Source organism: Gossypium arboreum, chromosome 1 (assembly GCF_025698485.1).
Source record: "Gossypium arboreum isolate Shixiya-1 chromosome 1, ASM2569848v2, whole genome shotgun sequence".
Classification (NCBI taxonomy): domain Eukaryota; kingdom Viridiplantae; phylum Streptophyta; class Magnoliopsida; order Malvales; family Malvaceae; genus Gossypium; species Gossypium arboreum.
Window position 1 is genome coordinate 74,307,896 of NC_069070.1, and position 11,731 is coordinate 74,319,626.

Here is an 11,731-nt window from a genome sequence, read left to right on the forward strand (position 1 = left end):
AACTCGAGATATGATTTTAAGGTGACAGTGACGCTAGATTTCCAGCCTGTCGGAAATGTCAAATTGGTGGGTGAAATATGTGGATTTGGCTTGTTAACCTCGTGTCCATAACCGGCGATGGTCTCGGGTTCGGGTGTTACAATTTTATTGGTATCGAGCCACGGTTTAGTCGATTCTAGGACTACCGTGATATGTTTGGGGTCTAGCTATACATGCCATTAAATGATGAATTGATAGTGTGGTGATTTCGACAATTTGACTTTGTGTTTGTTTATAGCAATGGATCCCGATCCCAACCGAGCAATAGCTGATGATGTGGAGAGTGTGGCGCTGCTGCTCCGCGCAAGGGATGGGCGGCGGACTCTCAACCTATGGCCAACAATCCGAATGATGAGGCTAGGCAAGCCTTTTATAGTGTGATGAATGATTGGTTCAACCAATACATTCGAACTAACACGGCTGTTCCACAACCTCCATTCCCGACTAATGCAACCCCCGCACCTACAATACCTCCGGTAACTGACCAAATAAGGTCAAGTAAGCCCCCAGTCGACAGAATTCGTGAACATGGGGCCACTCAATTCAAGGTTACGGATAGTGACGATGCCGAGCAAGCTGAATTTTGGTTGGATAACACTATCCGGGTGCTCGATGAGCTATCTTGTACACCCGATGAGTGCTTAAAGTGTACCATCTCCTTGCTACGCGATTCCGCCTATTATTGGTGGAGTACTTTGACTTCTATGGTGCCTAGAGAGCAAGTGACTTGGGAATTCTTTCAAACCGAGTTCCGAAAAAAGTATATCAGTCAGAGATTCATCGACCAAAAGCGAAGGAATTTCTTGATCTTAAGCAAGGTTCTATGTCGATTCATCGACTACGAACGAAAATTTGTGAGGCTTAGCCGAGACGCGAGAATGCATTTCGTCCGAAGCTATTATGTAAACGCTCGAGGATGGGCTGAATGATGATATAAGGATGTTCGTTGGCATTCTCGAAATATGAGAGTTCGTAGTACTTGTTGAGCGAGCTTGTAAAGTCAAGAGCTTAGAAAGGAGAAACAAAAGTTGATGTGGGAGGCGGAGAATTCGAAAAGGTCCTCGGAAAGTCTCTTCAACAGCATCAAGAGATTTCGAGATGATGTGAGCCGGTCGAGGCGCTTGGGCTTTCTAGACGAGGACGCGATCGACCCCGTGACCACACGAGTCACTTCGATCGCTGATGGTGGAAATGATCGAGAGAGGCGAGTGTCTACATTGTGGCAAATGGCATTCGGGAGCTGTTGGTTACGTGATCGCTCTCGCTATAAGTGTGGATCGGCCGACCACCTTATGAAGGATTGCCCGAGGTTGCTTGAACAAAATGTAAGTCAGAGTGGAAACCCGGGTGCTACCACTGCTTGAGGTAGGCCACCTAGAAATGTGGGCAATGTTAGTGGCGGTCAGAGAGGATCTAGAGATGTTACCATCAGATCCGAGGCTCGTGCTCCTGCTAGGACTTATGCCATACGCGCACGCGAGGATGCTACCTCACCAGATGTCATTACCGGTACTTTCACTCTTTTCAATACTAATGTGATTGCTTTGATTGACCCGGTTCTACTCATTCTTATATATGTGAAACCTTAGCATCCAAGAAGACTTTGCCTATTGAGTCTCTCGAGTTTGTAATTCGGTGTCAAACCCTTGGGTCATTACGTGCTTGTCAACAAAGTGTGCAAGAAAAGTCCCCAGTGTTCCGAGGTTCTTGTTTTCCGGCGGACTTGATGCTTTTGCCGTTCGATGAATTCGACGTTATTCTTGGTTTGGATTGGTTGACCATGCACGATGCGGTTGTAAATTGCAAAAGCAAGACTATCGATTTGAGGTGTGCGAATAACGAGATAATTCGGGTTGAGTCAACGGACTTAAAGGGTTACCGGTGTAATATCGGCAATGTTGGCGGAAATATGTAAGAAAAGGTGCGAAGCGTACCTTGCGTATGTTCTCGATGACAAGGAATCGTAAAAGAAACCCGAATCGATGCGGTGGTTTGTGAATACCGGATGTTTTCCCGAAGAATTGTCGGGTTTACCACCTATTCGGAAATAGAATTTGGCATCGAATTGGTACCGGTACCACTCCAATTTCGATAGCTCCGTATCATATGGCACCAACGGAATTAAAGGAGTTGAAAGCTCGGTTGCAAGAATTGGTGGATAGAGGTTTTGCTGCGCCGAGTTTTTCGCCTTAGGGTGCGCCGGTGTTGTTTGTGAAAAGAAGGATGGAACCATGAGGTTGTGATCGACTATCGTCGACTTAATAAAGCGGCGATAAAGAACAAATATCCATTACCACGTATCGATGACTTGTTCGATCAACTGAAGGAGCCTCGGTGTTCTCGAAAATAGATTTGAGATCGGGCTATTATCAATTGCGAATTCGAGATTGGACGTACTCCAAAGGCGCCTTCAGAAGCGAGATATAGTCACTATGAGTTCCTAGTGATGCCGTTTGGGCTTACTAATGCCCTACGGCATTTATGGATTTAATTAATCGGATTTTCAGACCATATTTGGATCGATTCGTAGTCGTGTTCATTGATGACATCTTGGTCTATTCAAGAAATGAGACCGAACATGCTGAACACCGAGGTTAGTGCTGCAAATTTTACGGGATAAGCAATTATATGCTAAGTTTAGCAAGTGTGAGTTCTGGTTAAGAGAAGTTAGCTTCTTGGGTCATGTGGTATCTGCATCGGGTATTCGAGTCGACCGAATAAAATTTCAGCCATACTTAATTGGAAGCCTCAGAAATATTCGAGGTTCGAGCTTTTTGGGGCTTAGGTTATTCTTGACGATTTGTAAAGGTTTCTCAACGATAGCCACGCCGATGACGGCTTACTCCAAAAGGATGTTAAGTTCGAATGGACGGAGAAATGTCGAAAAGTTTCGATCAACGAAAACTTATTTGATGAAGCCCCAATTCTAGTGCAACCGAATCGGCAAAGAGTTTGTCATCTATAGTGACGCCTCCCTACTTGGGTTAGGTTGCGTATTGATGCAAGAAGGTCGGGTTGTGGCCTATGCGTCGAGGCAATTAAAGCCACACGAGAAAAATTATCCGACCCATGATCTCGAATTGGTCGCCATCGTATTCGCCTTGAAGATTTGGCGACATTACTTATTTGGTGAGAGGTGCCATGTGTACTCGGATCACAAAAGTCTCAAATATTTGATGACCCAAAGAGACTTAAATCTGCGACAAAGGCGTTGGCTCGAGTGTTAAAGGATTATGAGTGGTCATTGACTATCACCCGGAAAGGCGAATGTGGTTGCGGATGCCTTGAGTCGTAAATCATTATTCGCTTTCTGAGCGATGAATGTGCACTTGTCCATTTGATCCGACAACGTGTTAGTAGCTGAATTGAAAGCCAAACCATTATTGATACATCAAATTTGTGAGGCTCGGAAGGTCGACGATGAGTTGGTTGCAAAGCGGGCGAGTGTGTTCGAACAAGGAATCGGAGTTTCGGATCGATGATGACGATTGTTTGAGGTTGAAGTCGTCTGTGTGTTCCAAAGAATTGAACTTATTTCGATAATTCGAACGAAGCCCATTGTAGCCAAATGGCAATCCACCCGGGAGTACGAAGATGTACAACGATTTGAAACGTCGGTTTTGGTGGCATGGTATGAAACGAGACATCTCGACTTTGTTTCGAGGTGTTTAATATGTCAACAAGTGAAAGTGGAACATCAAGTGCCTTGAGATTACTTCACCGATCACGATACCCGAGTGGAAATGGGATCGAGTCACAATGGACTTCGTATTGATTGCCATTGTCGTGAGTAAGAAGGATGCGATTTGGGTCGTTGTAGATAGATTGACTAAGTCGGCTCACTTTGTCCCCGTACGTACGGATTTTTCAATGGACAAATTAGCCGAATTGTACGTTTCTCAGATTGTGAGATTACTCGGGGTGCCTATTTCTATTGCGTCGGATAGAGATCCGAGATTTACCTCGCGATTTTGGAAGAAATTGCAAGAAGCTTTGGGTACCAAGTTGCATTTCAGCACCGCCTTTCACCCCCAAACCGATGGTCAATCGGCGGATAATTCAGATACTTGAGGATATGTTGAGATGTTGCATCCTCGAGTTCGAGTGGTTCATGGGAACGGTATTTGCCTTTAATTGAATTCGCTTATAACAATAGTTTTCAATCAAGTATTAGGATGGCACCTTACGAGGCTTTGTACGGTCGTAAATGCCGTACACCATTGTTTTGGACCGAGCTCGGTGAAAGCAAAATTTTCGGGTGGATTTGATTAGAGATTTGAATGAAAGTGAAAGTAATCCGTGAAAGTCGAAGATAGCCTCCGATCGTCGAAGTCGACGCGGATCTGAAGCGTAAGGACATTGAGTATCGGTGGGAGATAAAGTGTTTCTCAAGGTTTCGCCTTGGAAAAAGATACTCGATTCGTACCGTAAGGGCAAGTTGAGCCGAGGTTCATTGGACCATATGAGATATCCGAGCGAGTCGATCCGGTGGCATATCGTCGATTTTGCCCCGAACTCGAAAAGATTCACGATGTCTTTCATGTTTCGATGCTTGACGCTATAGATCTGATCCATCGCACGTGATTAGTCCATCGGAGGTTGAAATTCAAGCCAATATGAGTTATGAGGAAGAACCGATTCGTATCCTATCACGTGAAGTGAAAGAGTTGCGAAACAAGCGGGTTCCACTAGTGAAAGTGTTATGGCTCAAACACGGGATAGAAGAAGCTACTTGGGAAACCGAGAACTCTATGAAAGAGCGATACCCAACCCTATTTACCGGTAAGATTTTCGAGGACGAAAATTTCTTAAATGGGGAGAGTTGTGACGACCCAAAATTGACCCTAGTCGGGATGTGGTTTCGGGACCACAAAACCGAGGCATAAAAATAATTTAAAATTTATTTTGATGCCTATGATATGTGTTAATTTGTGTATGACATTTTGATGTTTTAATTTAGAATTATAAATGTGAATTTCACTAGAAAGGACCTAGTAGTAAACTTTGAAAGTATGATGGGAAATGTGTGATGACTAGTTGATCATGCATGCAAAAATAAGGGATTTGCATATCAAATTTCCCCAAAGATGGTATAGTGGCCGGCCATGACAAGGGAATATGGGCAAGGAAAACATGTTATGACATGTTTTGTTAATGCATGATGTGATAAATGATAAAAAATTAAGCATGTAGGAAGAGAAACAAAAATAAAAATTTGCTCATCCTTTCCCCCTTTTGCCGTGAGTGAAAGAGAAGCAAAGAAAAAATTTTGTTCATCTATTTTTCTCTTCTTTGGCCGAAAATACTAAGGAAAAGGAAGGATTTTTGCTTCATTTTCTTTGTTTAGAAGAGATCTAGAAGGAAATTTGGCTAAACTTGCATCAAGAGTAAGGTATGTATGAGGTTGTGTTATGAGTTTCATGCATGTTTTAGTTGCTAACTTGATGTTCATGTTAGCCATGGTTCAAATCCTTGTTATGCCATGGGAATGGTATTTGGCCAAAGTTGTTAATGTGTTAAAGCCATTGCATGCTAAATGTGAAGCTTGCTAATGATGCATGCAATGATGGATTTTCTACTCTTGAAATTTCTTGTAGCCATCTTGAGTAAGACATTGAGTTTTCTTTTTGTTTAACCATGATTGAAGTTGAAAGGGGCATGATTGTGATGTATTCGCCATGATGAATTCATGAGCATGGTCCATGCTTCTTGCATGTTAGTAAAATTTGTGTTTTGGATGGCTATTGACACCTTGAAATTGACCTTGCACCTATATGTGTATATATGATTGCACATGATATTTTGATTATGAAGAAAGTGATAAATATGTTGTTTAAAGAAGAAATTTGTTGAAGAATGTTGTGAAATTTGCATGTACAATCGGCCTAGTACACATATGATGTGAAAATCTTGCAATTTATTGTTGATTTTGTGCAAGTATGACTAAGTATAATCGGCCACATGGGGGAATTATTGTGCATGCATTCGGTTAGAGGCAAGCTTAATGATGCCTATTCTTGACTTAGGTAATCGGCTACCTTGTTGTGAGCTAAGGCCGAATGTGTGCGTAATTAAAGAAAATTGACTAAAGTGCTTAGTTATGTGATGTTGAGTCAATGATATGTGTATTCGCCAAGGCTATGGCGAGACTTTAATGAATTGAATTTGTTTGAATTAGCTCAAGAGCTTAGAGGGCCACAATTGGATAAGGGGAAGGAAAAAGTGATCGATTAGCCGTCGAAGCCGTTCGACAACATCCGAGGTAAGTCCTCAAGAAATGACCCTACTCGAATTATGTGAAATGAAATATGGATGTGTAATGATTATTGATTTATGTGTGTATGAGTATTTGAATGATACCGGGCTAAGTCCCGAAGGCGATTATGCAAGTGATATGTTTGTGTTTGAGCCTTAGTAACGAAAATGAAACATGGATGTGTAATGATTATTGATGTATGTGTGTGCATGAGCAATTGAATGATATCCGGGCTAAGTCCCGAAGACATTTATGCTAGTAATTATATCGGGTTAAGACCCGAAGGCCATTGTGCTAGTGACCACATCCGGGCTAAGACCCGAAGGCATTCGTGCAAGTTGTTAAATCCGGGCTAATACCCGAAGGCATTTGTGCAAGTCGTTCTATCCGGGCTAAGACCCGAAGGCATTCGTGCATGTGGTTATATCCGGTTGTATTCAAGAAGCTTGGGCTGAAGGTGGCGTTGGTTGCTGTAATAAATTTAATTAGTACGCTCTAAAAGCCCAAAGGAAAAGGTATGTTTATATGTGCATTGGAAAAGTCGATATGTTTGAGTAACATTCGTTCAATCGACTAACGAATTTTCAGCTATTGAATTGGTTGATATCTTGTGAAAGTATACAATGATGAAGTGTGAAGCAAGTATGATTATGTGAATGTGTATTAATGAAATGATTCATTTGGCTATGTGAATGTAATGCCTTAGTTAAAGCTGATTTTATTGCTTGAGACTTACTAAGCATAAAAATGCTTACCCCGTTGCTTTGGCTCTCTGTTTTATAGATTTTGCTCGTTAGCGATCGGATTCGGGATCATTAAAGTTGAAGTCATCTACACTATCAAAGCCTCCATTTTGGTATAATTTTGGTTGAACTTTGAAATGGCATGTATAGGACTACCCTAATGTTGAAGGTCATGTACCTTTCGGTTTTGTGTAAGCTTGGATAGCCATGCGAAAATGGCTTATATACGTTTTTAGTATGATTCTATAATAGTTTGTATGATATTCATTATGGGGTATGAAATTGTCTGAAAGGATTAGCCATTGGAATGGTTAATCATAATCACACTTTGTGCTATGTGTGCAAAAGGGCCATTTGAATCGTGGAAATCATGAAATAGGTAATGGTTACGTTGAAAACAGATGCTGGCAGCAGCAGTGGTGTGGTTTTGAAAAATCACCAAAATTTGTAGGAATGGTATTAAATAATTAATAAATTATGTAAATGAACCTTAATGAGTCTACTTTCATGTGGAATAAACGAAACGGTCATAGGAGTTACATGTTAAGAGATATTAAAGCTATTGTGAGATAGGGCCAGAACGGTTTCTGGGTCCCCTGTCACAACTTTAAAAATTTATTATAAATTATCCAGAAAGAATTAGGAGTCATGCCTTACATGTACAGATTCCATTTTGAGTCTAGTTTCATTAGAACAAACGGCACCAGTATTAAAGCCCTTTACAGAGAGATATTCAAGTTGTAACGCGCGAAGGTCAGAGCAGTCGATCCCTGTAACATGGGTGACTTTAACTAATAAACTGTACCAATTGGCCCGACCAAAAATTTTAGAAATAAATCCATGGATGGATATATGAGTCTAAATTCAGGGAAAATTTACGGAATCAGTTTCCGAGTTTTGAAACTCGAGATATGATTTTTAAGGTGACAGTGACGCTAGATTTCCAGCCTGTCTGGAAATGTCAAATTGGTGGGTGAAATATGTGGATTTGGCTTGTTAACCCCTCGTGTCCGACACCGGTGATGGTCTCGGGTTCGGGGTGTTACAATCAACTAACCGTATTACTCAAGGCAAACCTCTATGCTTCCGCTACGCACTCTAATTAAAAATAATTCTTAGTACGACCCAGAACATCTAATTACCAAAGTAAAGAAACATTTATCAAGCACGCATACAGTTCATAACACATATTTAAATAAAATAAACTTGGCGATCCCGAGCTCGATGCTCCTTGGACCCACATCTAAGACATGCTCCTGTCTTCCTATGGCATTCACCCGGATGACGTCCGTTGCAGTCTTTGCAGATTGGATAGTTTGGTCATGCCTTAACATGTTTCACAGAACGAGGCTCTGTTCTTTGAGAACTAGGATCCTTCCTCTTTTTACACTAAAAGCACCCTATTTGAAGCGTTTCCCTAATTTCCTTAATTTTGGTATCCAATACTTTCTCTACCACTTTCCTTACTATCTCGGCCAGTGCCTCAGTACCAAGCTCTGAGTTACCGCTACCCAAAGTTGGCAGACTTTGCTTACCCTCAGAATCCATATAATACTCTACATTACCAGTACACATATCAATTAACTACAAAGATCTCAAAATTTTACTATTTTTTTCATATGTCTTATGCAGAGATAGTATTTTAAAGTTTCTATTTTCACAGAATCATAGCCTAGCTACAGTCTCGGTATTCTAGAGTTTTTAGGGTTGCCCTAGTCATAATGTCATGATATGGTCTCAGTTCTATCTACAGTAATATCTTAATATAGTGTAATATGAGGAACAGAAATACTTACAGACTTGGTGCCGGGGATTCAGTGCGCCACTTCTTTCTCAATCCATTTAAAACTCGAAAATCATATTTTTGATCACCGAAAATAGAAATTTAAAAACTTTGATTTGAAAACACCCTTTATTTTGAAACTCTTGATTTAAAACAAAAAACTTGGACCATTTTAACATATATACTCATAAAACATCTTTAAAATGAACTTTTCAAAATCCATTTCCAAAAATACCCTTCTTAGGCCTAAATTTTTGAAAAATTTTGGACCGAACCACAGTAGAGTTGTTGCAACTTAGCTCGATACCACTAAATGTAACACCCCAAACTGGCCCAGACGTTATGGTAGAATCGACGTGCCACATTGGAGTTGAAAACCCACGTCCGCTTTTTAGTGTTTAAAACCATATATTTTGTTGAGTTAACAAAGTGTATGGAAGTTGGGCACCGGTAGGTATCCGAGAGAGGAGGTGAGCCATGAAGGCTGCTTAAGTACCAAGCTCTTTGATTGGATCCAATCCTAGACATGCCCACAACCATAGCCACACTTTGTTATATCGAGTTTAAATTTGTTTAAGTGGATGTCTTTGATAAATCGATTAATCGTGGTGTTGAGATATTTTGAAAACAAGTATCGCTTTGAAAACACGTCCTAAGTCTAGCCCATTTGAACAATTATCAACCAGGTTTGAAGTTATTAAAAATAAAATAATCCAGAGAAGAAATAAAAGAAAAGTTAAAAATGGCCTTATTACAACCCAAAAATAAATAATAATTAAAGGGAAACTAATGAAAACCAACTCTTATCTAAAAGTCCAAAGACAATCACCGTGGCTACTCTGAATCCCCTCCGGCCCAAGTCCCCACATCAAGGCTCACCTGCAAGGTTAAGGAAAGGAGGTGAGTTTGGAAACTCAGTGTGCAACAAGCCCTTTCGAGCCCAAAACAATGATGACTGTTGGGTCTAAGCCCAAATCCAATCTCAAACATGTACTAGGCCATAGCCCTTTTCATATTTCATATTTCATAACACTGGGCCGAAGCCTTTTCAAATTTCATATTACTGGGCCGAAGCCTTTACTGTAAACGGTTTGGCCCATAGGCCCATTTTTATATCACATGTAATGTCAAATGAAAGAATGCAACCCATTTGGGAGACTACTCAACCCACCATCCGCTACTCTCCACCGTACCAACCAACACACCATGTGGGGATTAACTCGACCCACCCCGCCATAACTCTCCATCGGCGGCATAGTGCTTTATTATATAACCTGAGGCCTAGCCTCTTTTAATAATCTGGGCAAAAGCCCTTTTAATAAGCGGGGCATAAGCCCTTTAATAATCGGGCGTAAGCCCTTGTGATAATCGGGCATAAGCCCTTTTGATAAGCAGGGCATAAGCCCTTTAATAAGCGGGGCATAAGCCCTTTTCACTTCCTCCATTCATATAAAAACCCAACCCAATGCATTTATGAACATCTCGTGTGCATATCATACATATCATGTGCATATCATACATGTCATGTACATATCATACATATCATGTTTATCAAAATCCCATGCATTAAGTTCATATATAAACCCTAGGGGTATAATGGTCATTTTCATATTATAAGGGTAATCTTGTAATTTTACCAAAAATTTGGGTTTCCATGTTCATTAACATTTATAAACAATTCATGGGTGCAAACGGTGATTCTGGCCCGTTTTTAGCGAAATCGAGTTATTGGGCCTAAAACCCCTAATGGCCCTACTTAGCCGATTTTGTCATCTAGGCCCATTTAGCCTATATCCATAACAAGATAATAGTCTTATCATGCAATTTAATGATTTCCATTTTCTACCAAATTTGCCCAAATGGGCCGAAATCTTATTGGGCCCTAATTCAGCCCCTCGAGGCCCAACCTATCTGTGAACGCCAAAATCACGTCCTTACCGTTTCCATTGTTCCCAATCCTCATCTCATCGATTCCAACTAACTAGTGAGCGTTTGCTTGCTCACAAGTCCTCGAAATGCCAGAATTTCGGCATTTCGGCTTTTCGGCATTTTATCGCTTTAAGCTATGAAAAAGGGTTCGTTACACACCTGATTTGCGATATTCCTTGACGAGATCTCCTATGCGATTTCTCCTATAATCAACCACTTATAGATTAGACCATGTTAATATTAAACCAAATCGAAAACTACTAATTATCATCACTTACACATTCGGCCACCATCCACAATGGCCCTTGGGTTCATACCTTTGCCGAAGTTGATGACTAGATTTAGTCACTCCGATGATCCAAGCTTTTCACACACTCCTCGATCGGTAGCCTTTAATCCTCACTAGCACCAACAAACCAAATAACACCAAAAACCCTTTTAGCCTTAGTCGACAGAGGGGTTTTCAGCTTTTCTTAAACCACAAGATACAAATGGAAAGAAGGTTCGAATACTTACCAAGAGATCTACTCGTTGAAGAACGTTCCAAATACCTTCCTACCCCATATCCGTTGTGAATCCAACTTAAGCGTGCGTGAAAATAGATCTAAATATTAATTCCCAAATCACTAAAATATGAAGCTTTGACTTTTCGTCAAATATTAATCTAAGCTATTACGAGGTTAGTACACACATTACGGGTTGAAGTTGAAACGTTTCCAAAATCAATCGCCTCGATAACCACCACCGTCACTCAAACTTAACTAATCCAATATCAATATATGTAAATCCTAAGCACATCGGTCATACGGAACATAAGGGCATATTCGTCATTTTACCATACGAGGGTATTTTGGTAGTTTTACAAATTGAGGGTATTGCGGTAATTTCACAAACCAAGGGTATTTTAGTAATTTTGTAAATCGAGGGTAAAACAAGAATTACGTAAATCAAGGGTAAAACAAGAATTCTATAAATCGAGGT

The 11,731-nt window shown here is 40.7% G+C and overlaps 1 long non-coding RNA gene across 1 annotated transcript; it reads right to left on the reverse strand.

Annotated features, from left to right (window-relative positions):
- Positions 1 to 9,570: 9,570 nt before the first annotated feature.
- On the reverse strand, positions 9,571 to 11,151 carry LOC128280806 (uncharacterized). The gene is made up of 3 exons (XR_008270977.1): positions 11,068 to 11,151; positions 10,910 to 10,953; positions 9,571 to 9,700 (listed from the first exon to the last, which is right to left on the reverse strand). It is a non-coding gene; the product is annotated as an uncharacterized LOC128280806 (long non-coding RNA).
- Positions 11,152 to 11,731: the final 580 nt, after the last annotated feature.